This window comes from Ranitomeya variabilis, chromosome 3 (genome assembly GCF_051348905.1).
Source record: "Ranitomeya variabilis isolate aRanVar5 chromosome 3, aRanVar5.hap1, whole genome shotgun sequence".
Lineage (NCBI taxonomy): Eukaryota > Metazoa > Chordata > Amphibia > Anura > Dendrobatidae > Ranitomeya > Ranitomeya variabilis.
Window position 1 is genome coordinate 91536148 of NC_135234.1, and position 12410 is coordinate 91548557.

General features: G+C 45.1%; 1 protein-coding gene across 1 annotated transcript in view; it reads left to right on the forward strand.

Annotated features, from left to right (window-relative positions):
- The window catches only part of PITPNM3 (PITPNM family member 3), a 791724-nt gene that overhangs the window by 715124 nt on the left and 64190 nt on the right, over window positions 1-12410 (forward strand). The gene's annotated exons all lie outside the window — the stretch shown is intronic.

Here is a 12410-nt window from a genome sequence, read left to right on the forward strand (position 1 = left end):
CATCTATCGCCACCATTCTCTGCTCTGCACTATGAAGCCAGAACTATCAATCAAAGAAGAGGGAGGTGGAGATAAACGGACAATAAGCAGGTGGGAAGGTGAACTTAAAGGGACTCTGTAACCACAGAATGACTGTTCGAACCAAGTACAGGTGCTCGGTCCCCCCTTGGCGTGGCCTAACATTTAAATACACCTTCTCACCTGCTTGTCTTTCCTCTATCGCTTCCCCTCCCCCTTCTTTGATTGAGAGCTCTGGCTTTATAGAGCCATAGGAGGGTGGAGATAGAGGGAAACCAAGGATGTGGGAAGGTGTATTTAATTGTTTGGCCACACCGAGGGGGCACAGAGCGCCTGTACTTGGTTCGAACAGTCATTCTGTGCTGACAGAGCCCCTGTGTCTGAAAGATAACATAAATGGTAATTGAACAGGGTTATGATGCATGTGAAGAGCAAAGGATAGCCTGTCTGGCCTGATATCTGATAAGAAGATCTACTGTAGCAGAAATCACTGGAAGCTTTAGTGTTGCCTATAATGGGATGTGACTGTTACAATGGGATCATGAAGTAATAGAAGAAGGTAGCCTGGTCAGATTTATCGCCCGGACAACTAGGTATATGTGCGTTCCTTGCCTCTAGAAGAGATGGAAGCAGGAAGCACTATGGGAAGAAGGATGCCGCTTCTGAGATTTAGTAATGGATTAATTTAGACAGCAAGGATCATTTACGAATGGAGAAAGTGGCACCAGGATGTACTATGGGATGAAGTCGAGCCGGCAGAGGCAGTGTGATGATTTGGGCAACACTCTGCTATCACACCTTGGGTCCTGGCATTTCTGCGGATGTTACCTTGACACACTACAGGCTTAAACATTATACAGAGCATGTATAAACCTTCAACAACAATAATTCCTAATGGAAGTGGCCTTTGGTAGCAGGAATATATGAAATGTGCCCTGCAACGCTGCAAAATTGTTCAAGGTGTTCATTTGACGTCAAAATTTCTGAGATGTTTGATGGAGTATTGTTGTGTTAGGCTGGAAAAATATATTCGATCTATGGAGTAAATATTAGATTGTCGGGTTTAAGAAAATAAAAACACCAGATCCCTTTGATTGTCAGCAGATCGCTTATTTAATTGGTCAACCTTCATTTTTCACCAATCTGGGTAATGTCGTGGGGTAGATTTATCAATATATGGTTTTCTGGCATAAACTCACTGAAAAATGTGAAAACGAGGACAAAAACCTAATTTATAAAACCTCACTTAAATTTGGTAAGGATGTAGGAAGGATTCCTCACATTCTCAATAATATATCTGGTTGCAAAAAAATACAACCAGAACACTCTATTGAGGAACATACTGAATATCAGGGGTGGGGTACCCCCTTCACTATGGCATAGTGGTTGTCCGATTGGCAGTAATTTCTAGATCTAACCCCTCTTCTCTATCAACTTCCCGTCACTTCCAAATACCTGCAGCTTTCTGCAAATTCAGCACGATGGCTGCTATCTGGCTTCTATGCTGTTGAATTGTTGAGGTCTGAAAAAAATACTCACCTCAGCATTCATCTGTTTCGCCACCACAGTCCCCAGTCAGGTCCTCTTCAGCTCTTTTACCATGCATATTCAGTGCTGGCAGCTAGGGTACATGTGACAATGATGGAAGAGCCGAAGAAAGAGGGCGAGGACCGGATGGGGTGCTACAGTGATAGGACAGGTGAGCTTTGAGGTTTCTTTTTTTTTTAAAGTAAGTTTATTATATTCTGGGGTTTAAAGAGAACATGTAGCTTAATAGTGAACATTAAATTTGAATCAAATAATTTTCATGCAAATCCATTTTTTTTCTAGGCATCTTTGAGCAAACTGAAGAATTAAAATTTTGGCCTATTTTCTCATCACTACCTACAATATGTTCAGCAACTCAAATCAAAAGAGTAATATTGGTTGTACAAAGGAATTTAAAAATGTAACATTACTATTTTTTATCGTTAAATTTTGACTTACAGTCCCAAGCTCAGGTGTTCCATGGGTAAAGCAGCGACGTTAATGGGGTTTTCCGGCCTTAGGTCACTCTTTGTGACTGCAGACTTGTGAATTCTTACATTGTATGCACTGCGTACTGTGTGGATTCTCCGGTGCTGGCGCCATGAGCAGGCGGTCATGTGTATCTATATACTTCAGGCCACATTCCGACTAGACATGTCTGGTCACACTCAATACACTTGAAAAACACATACTTGTGGTCACGCACCCGCCGTCAGAGAATTCGCGCAGTGAGCGTGATGTGCTGATTCAGAAGACTTGAAGCCTAAGGCCAGACAACCACCTTTAAGAAACATCCCCTATAGGACTAAAATGTTAAAAACAGTCAAAAGAATGAGAGCATTGTCAATTGCGTGTGAAAAGTGGAAAGATGGGTGCTGAATGATTGGTTGCAGCTGCAGACTCTTCTAGTTTTTTCCTCCTCTAGTTTTATACATGAGACTCTTTATTGAAAGCATTCATATATACAGCTCTGGCAAAAATTAAGAGACCACTGCAAAATGTTCAGTTTGTCTGATTTTTCTCTTCATAGGTATACTTTTGAGTAAAATTTAAATTGTTCTTTTATTCTGTTGTGACACCCTGGAGACCGAGGTACCCAGCACCAGATCAATGAGGTTCGTCTCTTAAGGGGGATGTCACTAGTGGCTTGACCCGGTGCTGTGGCCTCAGGCGATGCACAATGTAAGGGATATCATGAAGGAACAGACACTTACTTGATCAGCAACAGGTCTTCTCAGCTGTGATGACCCCGATCCTGGATCAATGGCTATTGTCCAAATGAAAGACTGAGGCGCTGAAACATTTAACCAGTTTACTTCAACAAAAAGGGATTTGCCACCAATACTGTCACCGGAGTCTGTTTAAGAACTCTGAATTACTTTGACCCTGTCAGGATTTCCACCTCTTATTATGCGCAGTTTCTGTATGGCCCTGCTGCTATTTTGTGAACTGGCTGCCGACCCAATCTGTCTCTTCTGTGCTCTGGTTCGACGGACAACCCGAGTCCTTTTTTTGTCGGCTTACCCCCTCTGGGAGTACCGCTGAACTCTGTGTCTGTTGCTGCGTCTTACCCTGGTGAAGCTGATATCACCTCACTTCCTTCCGGTTGCTGTATTATATATAATAAATATAGCCTCGGATCCGGTATCCGTCTCTGCGCCTATTCTGGGTAGAGGTTATTGCTACCCGTTTCTCACAATGTCCTTTTTCTCTATTCCTCTTTTCCTACTATGGGTATCACGGGCCTATAATCCGTCACAGGGCTGTTAGGGCAGTTATACGGCCTCTCACTTTCAACTCCTCAACCCAACTGCCAGTCCTTTTCTCAGACCAGAATAGATCAAGGGGAGTCTCTGGAGCTCCCCCTTCTGGCCGGAGATGGTAGTGCAGTCTTGCTATTTTAGTATTTGTATTTGGTGTCAATAACTATTTTTGTGGCCAATACCCCTAGGGGCGCCACATTCCCCCTTAGTTAAGAACAGTACTCCGGGACTGTGGGATGATAACATTTTGAAATAACAATTGATATGTACAGAGTCTTAAAAATGAAAAGTTACAAAAACCACTCAAAGAAACAAAAAAATGGAATTCTGTAAAAAGTCACTTCAAATAGCGTCCATTAATACAGTTCTATCCTTGAAGGCACTAGGAAGCAAAGTTCACAAAGCAGTCTTTCCGGAACTTTGATTTAGTGTTTCCAGGCTGATAAAAAGTTCAAGAATATGCAAGAAGTTCATACAGGTAAGTCTCTGTAGGTACTGGGCTTAAACGTTACAGAACGATAACAATGACTATAGTCTTATAGTTGGTAATCCGCATACCTGGCCGGTAATTGACCCTGGGTACTACGCTGGGATCTACGTAATAGCGGTGTCTCTTTATGTGGTGTACTTCTGTCTACTGCGGATATAGTATCTGCCCTCTCTGCTAAAGATAATTCCACCACTAAGGGGTTGGCAAGTCCACCATGAATGGGATCACTCTGATCAGGAATCTGTTCTTCCTGACCTGGAACCTCTTGTAGTACGGGGTCAACCTCTTCCTGTCTTGGGACTTCTAATATTGGATTCGGTGTTGGATAAAAGGCCACCATGGGAACCACTACTGCACCATGGTATGTTAGTAGGGTTTTGGGAAAGTCTCCTATACAGGTGTGATACATTTCCTCTTTTTCCTTTACTGGTTGAACCTGTATAGGTTGAATAACTTCTGATTCTGGCTGGACAACTTCTGGCTCTTTCAACGTTTCCGGACATAATTTAAGATTGTCTCTTGACACTAGTACAGATGTTAAACCTCCGTTTTTGCTAATGAGACACATTTTAGGATTATCCATTCTTGTTGGTAAAACTGTGTAGGGTACGGCTTCCCATTGATTATCCAGTTTATTGGTTCGACGATTCCTCTTGAGTACTTGGTCACCCGGTCTTAATGGAGTTGCTAGAGCATTCTGGTTGAAAGTTCGCTCTTGTCTTTCTCTGGTTTGCTGGAGGCTTCTTTCCACACTCTCTTGCACTTGGCGATACTGCTTTTACCGTACGACATCCCAATTGGAGTCTTGAACTTCTGCATCTGGTTTCAGAATTATTATTATTATTATTATTTATTGTTATAGCGCCATTTATTCCATGGCGCTTTACAAGTGAGGAGGGGTATACATAATAAAAACAAGTACAATAATCTTGAACAATACAAGTCATAACTGGTACAGTAGGAGAGAGGACCGTGCCCACGAAGGCTCACAATCTACAAGGGATGGGTGAGAATACAGTAGGTGAGGGTAGAGCTGGTCATGCAGCGGTTTGGTCGATCGGTGGTTACTGCAGGTTGTAGGCTTGTCGGAAGAGGTGGGTCTTCAGATTCTTTTTGAAGGTTTCGATGGTGGGCGAGAGTCTGATGTGTTGTGGTAGAGGGTTCCAGAGTAGGGGTGATACGCGAGAGAAATCTTGTATACGATTGTGGGAAGAGGAGATAAGAGGGGAGTAGAGAAGGAGATCTTGTGAGGATCGGAGGTTGCGTTTAGGAAAGTACCAGGAGATGAGGTCACAGATGTAAGGAGGAGACAGGTTGTGGATGGCTTTGTACGTCATGGTTAGGGTTTTGTACTGGAGTCTCTGGGCAATGGGGAGCCAGTGAAGGGATTGACAGAGGGGAGAGGCCGGAGAATAGCGGGGGGACAGGTGGATTAGTCGGGCAGCAGAGTTTAGAATAGATTGGAGGGGTGCGAGAGTGTTTGAGGGGAGGCCACAGAGCAGGAGGTTGCAGTAGTCAAGGCGAGAGATGATGAGGGCATGGACTAGGGTTTTTGCAGATTCTTGGTTGAGGAATGAACGGATTCGTGCAATATTTTTGAGTTGAAGTCGGCAGGAAGTGGAAAGGGCTTGGATATGTGGTTTGAAGGAGAGATCAGCGTCAAGGATAACCCCGAGGCAGCGAGCTTGTGGGACTGGGGAGAGTGGGCAGCCATTTACTGTAATGGATAGGTTCGTTGGGGGGGTCACGTGAGATGGGGGAAAGATGATGAATTCTGTTTTGTCCATGTTAAGTTTCAGAAATCTAGCGGAGAAGAAGGATGAAATAGTGGACAGACATTGAGGGATTCTGGTTAGTAGGGAGGTGATATCTGGTCCAGAGATGTAGATCTGTGTGTCATCAGCATAGAGGTGATACTGAAAGCCATGAGATTCTATGAGCTGTCCCAGGCCAAAGGTGTAAATGGAGAAGAGCAGGGGCCCAAGGACTGAACCTTGTGGGTCTCCGACCGATAGGGGGCGAGGTGAGGAGGTGGTGTGTGAGTGGGAGACGCTGAATGTCCGGTCTGTTAGGTATGATGAAATCCAGGATAGGGCCAAGTCTGTGATGCCAAGGGATGAGAGGGTCTGTAATAATAGGGAATGGTCCACTGTGTCAAAGGCAGCCGACAGGTCGAGGAGGAGGAGAACAGAGTAGTGTCGCTTGCTCTTGGCGGTTAAGAGGTCATTGGTGACCTTAGTTAGGGCAGTTTCAGTGGAATGGTGTGACCAGAAGCCAGATTGTAAGCGGTCAAAGAGGGAGCAAGAAGAGAGATGGGAGGACAGTTCAAGGTAGACGTGTTGTTCCAGTAGTTTTGAGGCATAGGGGAGAAGTGATATAGGGCAATAGCTAGATACAGAGGATGGGTCAAGAGAGGGCTTTTTGAGGATAGGTGTGTTGGAGGCATGTTTAAAGCTTGAGGGGAAAACACCAGTTGTTAGTGATAGGTTGAAGAGATGGGTTAGGGTTGGGATGAAGATTGTGGTGAGGTTTGGGATGAGGTGGGATGGGAGCGGGTCAAGTGCACAGGTGGTGAGATGCGATCTTGAAAGTAGAGTGGCGAGTTGATCTTCTGTAATGGTGGAGAATTCCCATTTCTAGATCAATTGGCAATTGGCCGGGTCTTGCACGCATAAGATAAGCTGGGGTGCAGTTGGTAGAGCTCACCGGGACATGATTATACAGATCCACCAAGTCAGGCAATTTCTCTGGCCATTGATTCCTTTCCGTTTCAGGTAAAGTCTTTAGTAGGTCTATCACAATATGGTTCATCTTCTCACATAAGCCGTTTGTTTGCGGATGATAGGCCGTCGTCCGGATCTTTTTGCAACCATACATATTACAGAATTCTCTGAAGATCTCTGATTCAAAGGCTGTACCCTGGTCAGTGAGAACCTGTTCCGGATATCCATGGGGTCTACAAAAGTACGTTTGGAAGGCTTTGGCTGCTATTTTTGCAGTCAGATCTTTTACAGGTACTACTACCAAGAAGCGCGAATAATGATCCACGATGGTCAAGGCATAGACGTAACCGGACCGGCTCGGTGTCAACTTCACATGGTCCATGGCTACCAGTTCAAGTGGTTGTTTGGTGATTATGGGCTGCAGTGGTGCTCTTTGGCTCTTTTGATCGTTCCTTCTGAGGTTGCACGGGCCACAGTTTCTACACCACTGTTCGATTGATTTTCTCATCCCGACCCAATAAAATCTTTTTCTCAGAAGTACTTCTAGCTTTTTCCAACCAAAGTGACCAGCACCATTGTGGTAAGCCTCGAGGACCATCCTCACATCTTGTTTAGGCACGATAATCTGCCAAACCAATTCATGTGTTTTCGGATTGGTGTATCTTCTACAGAGTTTCCCTTGATACAGGAACATTTTGCCTCTCTCTTTCCAGAGTTGATGCATCTCTTCTGGGGCATCCTCATCGGGATATGCACTTTGCTCAGTCAATAGTTCCTTCACTAGCTTCACAGCCGGATTGCTATCTTGGGTGTCAGCCCATCTATGGTGTGCTAACGGATTAAAATTCACTTCTTGTTGTTTCTGATAGGTATTTGACTGATGATGTTTTACCTTGGGCTGATGAAAGGCTGGTAGTTCAATTTCTTCAAGCTCCCCCGTTTCTTCTTCTACATCTCTCAAGTGTGGCATCCGGGATAGGGCATCGGCATTTCCATTCTTGCGACCTGCTCGATACTTGATCACGAAGTTGTAATTAGATAACCGGGCTATCCATCGCTGTTCTAACGCACCTAATTTAGCCGTGTCTAGGTGGGTCAATGAATTGTTGTCAGTATAGACAATAAATTCTGCACCGGTGAAATAGTGTTTGAAACGTTCAGTCACAGCCCAAACTACTGCCAGTAGCTCCAATTTGAAGGAGCTATAATTTTCAGAATTTCTTTCAGTAGGCCTGAGTTTTCTACTTGCAAAGGCGATGACTTTCTCCTGACCTTCTTGCTTTTGGGCCAGCACCGCTCCCAATCCCACATTACTGGCATCGGTGTAGAGGATGAAAGGTTGATGGTAATCCGGGTACGCCAGAACTTCTCCGGTTAGTGCCTTCTTTAGTTGTTCAAAGGAGTCTTCTCTTTCGTCATTCCACTGAAAAGGAGGGTTTCGGTTTGAAGGTTTCATCGTCTGCCCTATCAAAGCATCTTGCAAGGGCGCTGCCAATTTGGTAAATCCTTTTATAAATCTACGATAGTAACCCACTAATCCCAAGAATTGCCTCACTTCTTTTGCGTTGGTAGGTCTTGGCCAATCCCTTATGGCAGTTATTTTCTCTGGATCCGGTGCTACTCCCTCCGAACTCACGATGTGCCCTAAGTATTGTACCTTTGGCTTGAGAAGGTGACATTTGGATGGTTTGATTTTCATACCATACTTGGATAAGGCTTCGAACACCTCTGCCAGGTCTGTTAAGTGCTGTTCGTAAGTCTTTGAGTAGACGATCACATCATCTAGGTACAGGAGGACGGTCTCGAAGTTCTTGTGTCCGAGGCAACATTCCATCAGTCGCTGGAAAGTACCGGATGCGTTGCAGAGTCCGAACGGCATGCGATTAAATTCGCTTAGACCCATTGGTATGGTGAATGCCGTTTTTTCTTTATCTCTCTCAGTCATAGGGACTTGCCAATACCCGCTTGTTAAGTCTAAGGTGGAAAAATAATTAGCAGATTTCAAAGCAGTCAAGGACTCTTCTATCCTAGGCAAGGGATAGGCGTCTTTATGGGTGATGTTATTAATCCGCCTGTAGTCTACGCACATTCTCATGGTTCCATCCTTTTTTTTTACAATCACCAGAGGGGCCACCCAAGGGCTACAACTATCTCTTATTACCCCGGCCTGTTTCATCTCTCTCAGCATGTCCTTCGCGCATTGATAGTGAGCGGGCGGTATGGGTCTATATATTTCTTTTATCGGGGGATGGTCACCAGTAGGGATTGTATGTTCCACCCCTTCTATCCGTCCGAAGTCCAATGGGTGTTTACTGAAGACCTGTTCATATTCCGTCACTAATCTATACACCCCTTGTCTTTGATGGGTAGGTGTTGAATCTACACCTACGTCTAGCTGTTGGCACCAATCCTCCAATTTTCCATCTGAGCCGTTATTTTCCACCTGACAGGTCGATTCTAAGGGCTCAACGGTTGTGATGGCATTGTTGTCAACAGTATATAACTTTGCCACTGTAGCGTACCTTGGCAAAGTGACCTCTTCCTCTCCACAGTTCAAAAGTTGTACCGGCACCCATCCCCGGTGTACCTCGACCACCCCTCGTGCCGTGAGTATAGTGGGCCTGCTGTCGGTGTACGCTGGTTCTGTTAAGGCTTGATAGTCTCGTCCTTTAGTACCAATGGCCGCTCTACACCATACCAGCATTTCTGTTTTTGGTGGGATTACAATAGACGTTGGATCACTCACCCTCACACTGCCGATTTCTCCACCTGCAACTTCTATCTGTTGCCTTAACATTAATACTTTTATTTCCCTCCGGAGAACTCTCTGCTGGCAGGATCGGGCAGTTTCAGCAATTTGTTGTAAGACAGAAATAACTTCGGAAAAGCAATTCTCTAACACATTCATTCTTATCAATACAGTTGGTTCACAGTTCTGTCGGTCAACATCAACAACAATTATACACTGTTTCTTCATTTCTGCTTTACCAATCTTTATGGTCATCTCCCTGAATCCTAGTTTCGGTACCAACTTACCATTACTGGCCCATATATCTAGTTCAACATCAGAGGGTCCTTTATCAATATCTACCTCAGCCAAGTACCTCTTATAAAGGATATATGGTATAGATGAAATCTGGGAACCTGTATCCAGCAAAGCGTTGAGGGGAATTCCGTCCAGCACGATAGGGATGATGGGTCGTCCTCCAATGTACCTGTCGTGCCAGGGTGTTGGGCCTTGAAAATTCATTCCTGCGAAGCGGCCCGCATTCCCAGGGGATTCCTGTTTAAATCACAATTTCGTGCAAAGTGGCCTGGCTGCTGGCAACGGCGGCAAATGGGCTGTCCATCCGGTTGGTAGCGGTCACGGGGTCGTCCTCTCCATGTCGGGTATCTCCGGGACCTCATCCATGGAACATCCTCTCTACAGTTTGCCAACTCCATCTTGGGTTCTCTCATCTCCTGCATGGTTTTAGCCATTGAAGCAACAACATCAGTTAAAGAGTCAAGTTTTTGCTGAAGAGCCTCATTAGTAATGGGCCCCAGGGACTTAGCACTGGCACCAGACGTAGCTGATGTCACTGGCATTCCCCATTGCTGAAGTGCATCTGCCATGGGTTGTGTGAGATCCTGATCCCGAGGTGCCTCTGCCAGCTGGAGACGTATAGCGCTCTCCTTTAATTGGGCAAATGTCAATTCAGGGTTCTTAAAAACAAGCATGCTCACATGCCCCCGGTGGGAAGGGGTGTAGAGTCCCTCAATAAATTGATCTCTTAGCAGTTTATCGGCTCCTGTGTTAAAAATGGGTTCAGCCAGTATAAGTGATTTAAGGGCTTCCTGCAGGTTTAAGGCAAAATCTCTCACGCCCTCATTAGCTTTTTGTGTGCAATTAAAGAATCGTACTTTAGCTTTGCTGCTGGTAGTGGTTTCAAATGTAGCTTTTAATCCAGCAAATATGCGTTCAACAGTACCTTTTAGATCAGTTGCCCATGCCGTGACTTCTCGCTTAGCGTGGCCACTTAACTGCATCATCAGGAGACTAACACGCTGAGCTTCACCCACGGGGAACATATCAAAATGAGCCAGCATCTTTTCCCTGAAACCGTCAAGGGTATTAGGTTCACCTTCATACATTGGAAGCCATGGGCCACCCGGGGTATATGGCATCAACACCGGCATGATGGGCACCACTCCTTGCACTGCTGCGCTGAAAGGCTCTCTATCGACACTCTGTCTTTCAGCTGCATTAGCGTCGCCGGGTGCTGCGGCGTCTCCGTGCTGCGACATACTGTACCTCCTTAGTTAATCCAGACCCCTTCGGTCCCAGCTTCCGTCTAGATAATGTAGATTCATTCCTCTGTGCAGCAGGATGACAATGACACGCCCCCTGCTGCCTCTAACTGCCGCACGCTCTGTGATGGTGGATTTTGAAGTTTTTCAGTTAGACTGGGGCTTGGGTAGCTCAATTAACAGTTTTGTGCCTAACGGTTATGAGATGATTACATAAGGGGATGGCGACCCCATTATAACCAATGGAGAAAAGTCACTTTCAATAGTTTTCAATGGGGAACGGGATTTTCTTTAACAAAGTCAATCTCCAAGATTTTTCATCCAAATTTTCATAGTTTCAGACTCCAATTACGGCACACAATACCCGGTGTACGGGCTGGCCCAATCCTGTTCGTGACTCCAGTTGTGATGCCCTGGAGACCGAGGTACCCAGCACCAGATCAATGAGGTTCGTCTCTTAAGGGGGATGTCACTAGTGGCTTGACCCGGTGCTGTGGCCTCAGGCGATGCACAATGTAAGGGATATCATGAAGGAACAGACACTTACTTGATCAGCAACAGGTCTTCTCAGCTGTGATGACCCCGATCCTGGATCAATGGCTATTGTCCAAATGAAAGACTGAGGCGCTGAAACGTTTAACCAGTTTACTTCAACAAAAAGGGATTTGCAACCAATACTGTCACCGGAGTCTGTTTAAGAACTCTGAATTACTTTGACCCTGTCAGGATTTCCACCTCTTATTATGCGCAGTTTCTGTATGGCCCTGCTGCTGTTTGTGAACTGGCTGTCGACCCAATCTGTCTCTTCTGTGCTCTGGTTCGACGGACAACCCGAGTCCTTTTTGTCGGTTTACCCCCTCTGGGAGTACCGCTGAACTCTGTGTCTGTTGCTGCGTCTTACCCTGGTGAAGCTGATATCACCTCACTTCCTTCCGGTTGCTGTATTATATATAATGAATATAGCCACGGATCCGGTATCCGTCTCTGCGCCTATTCTGGGTAGAGGTTATTGCTACCCGTTTCTCACAATGTCCTTTTTCTTTATTCCTCTTTTCCTACTATGGGTATCACGGGCCTATAATCAGTCACAGGGCTGTTAGGAGTTCAGTTATACGACCTCTCACTTTCAACTCCTCAACTCAACTGCCAGTCCTTTTCTCAGACCAGAATAGATCAAGGGGAGTCTCTGGAGCTCCCCCTTCTGGCCGGAGATGGTAGTGCAGTCTTGCTATTTTAGTATTTGTATTTGGTGTCAATAACTATTTTTGTGGCCAATACCCCAAGGGGCGCCACATTATAAACTTCTGACAACATGTCTCTGAATTTCCAAGCAATCATTTTTGTATTATTTTTCTGACAAAGAAAAATGGTCAAAATTAAAAAAAAACAAGTGCTTTCAGACCTCAAATAATGCAAAGAAAACAAGTTCATAATCATTTAGAAACAACAACACTAATGTTTTAACTCACGAAGAGTTCAGAAATCTATATTTTGTGGAATAACCATGATTATTAATCACAGCTTTCATGCGTCTTGGCATGCTTTCCACCAGTCTTTCACACTGCTTCTTTGCTTGATGGCTTGTGACTATCCATCTCC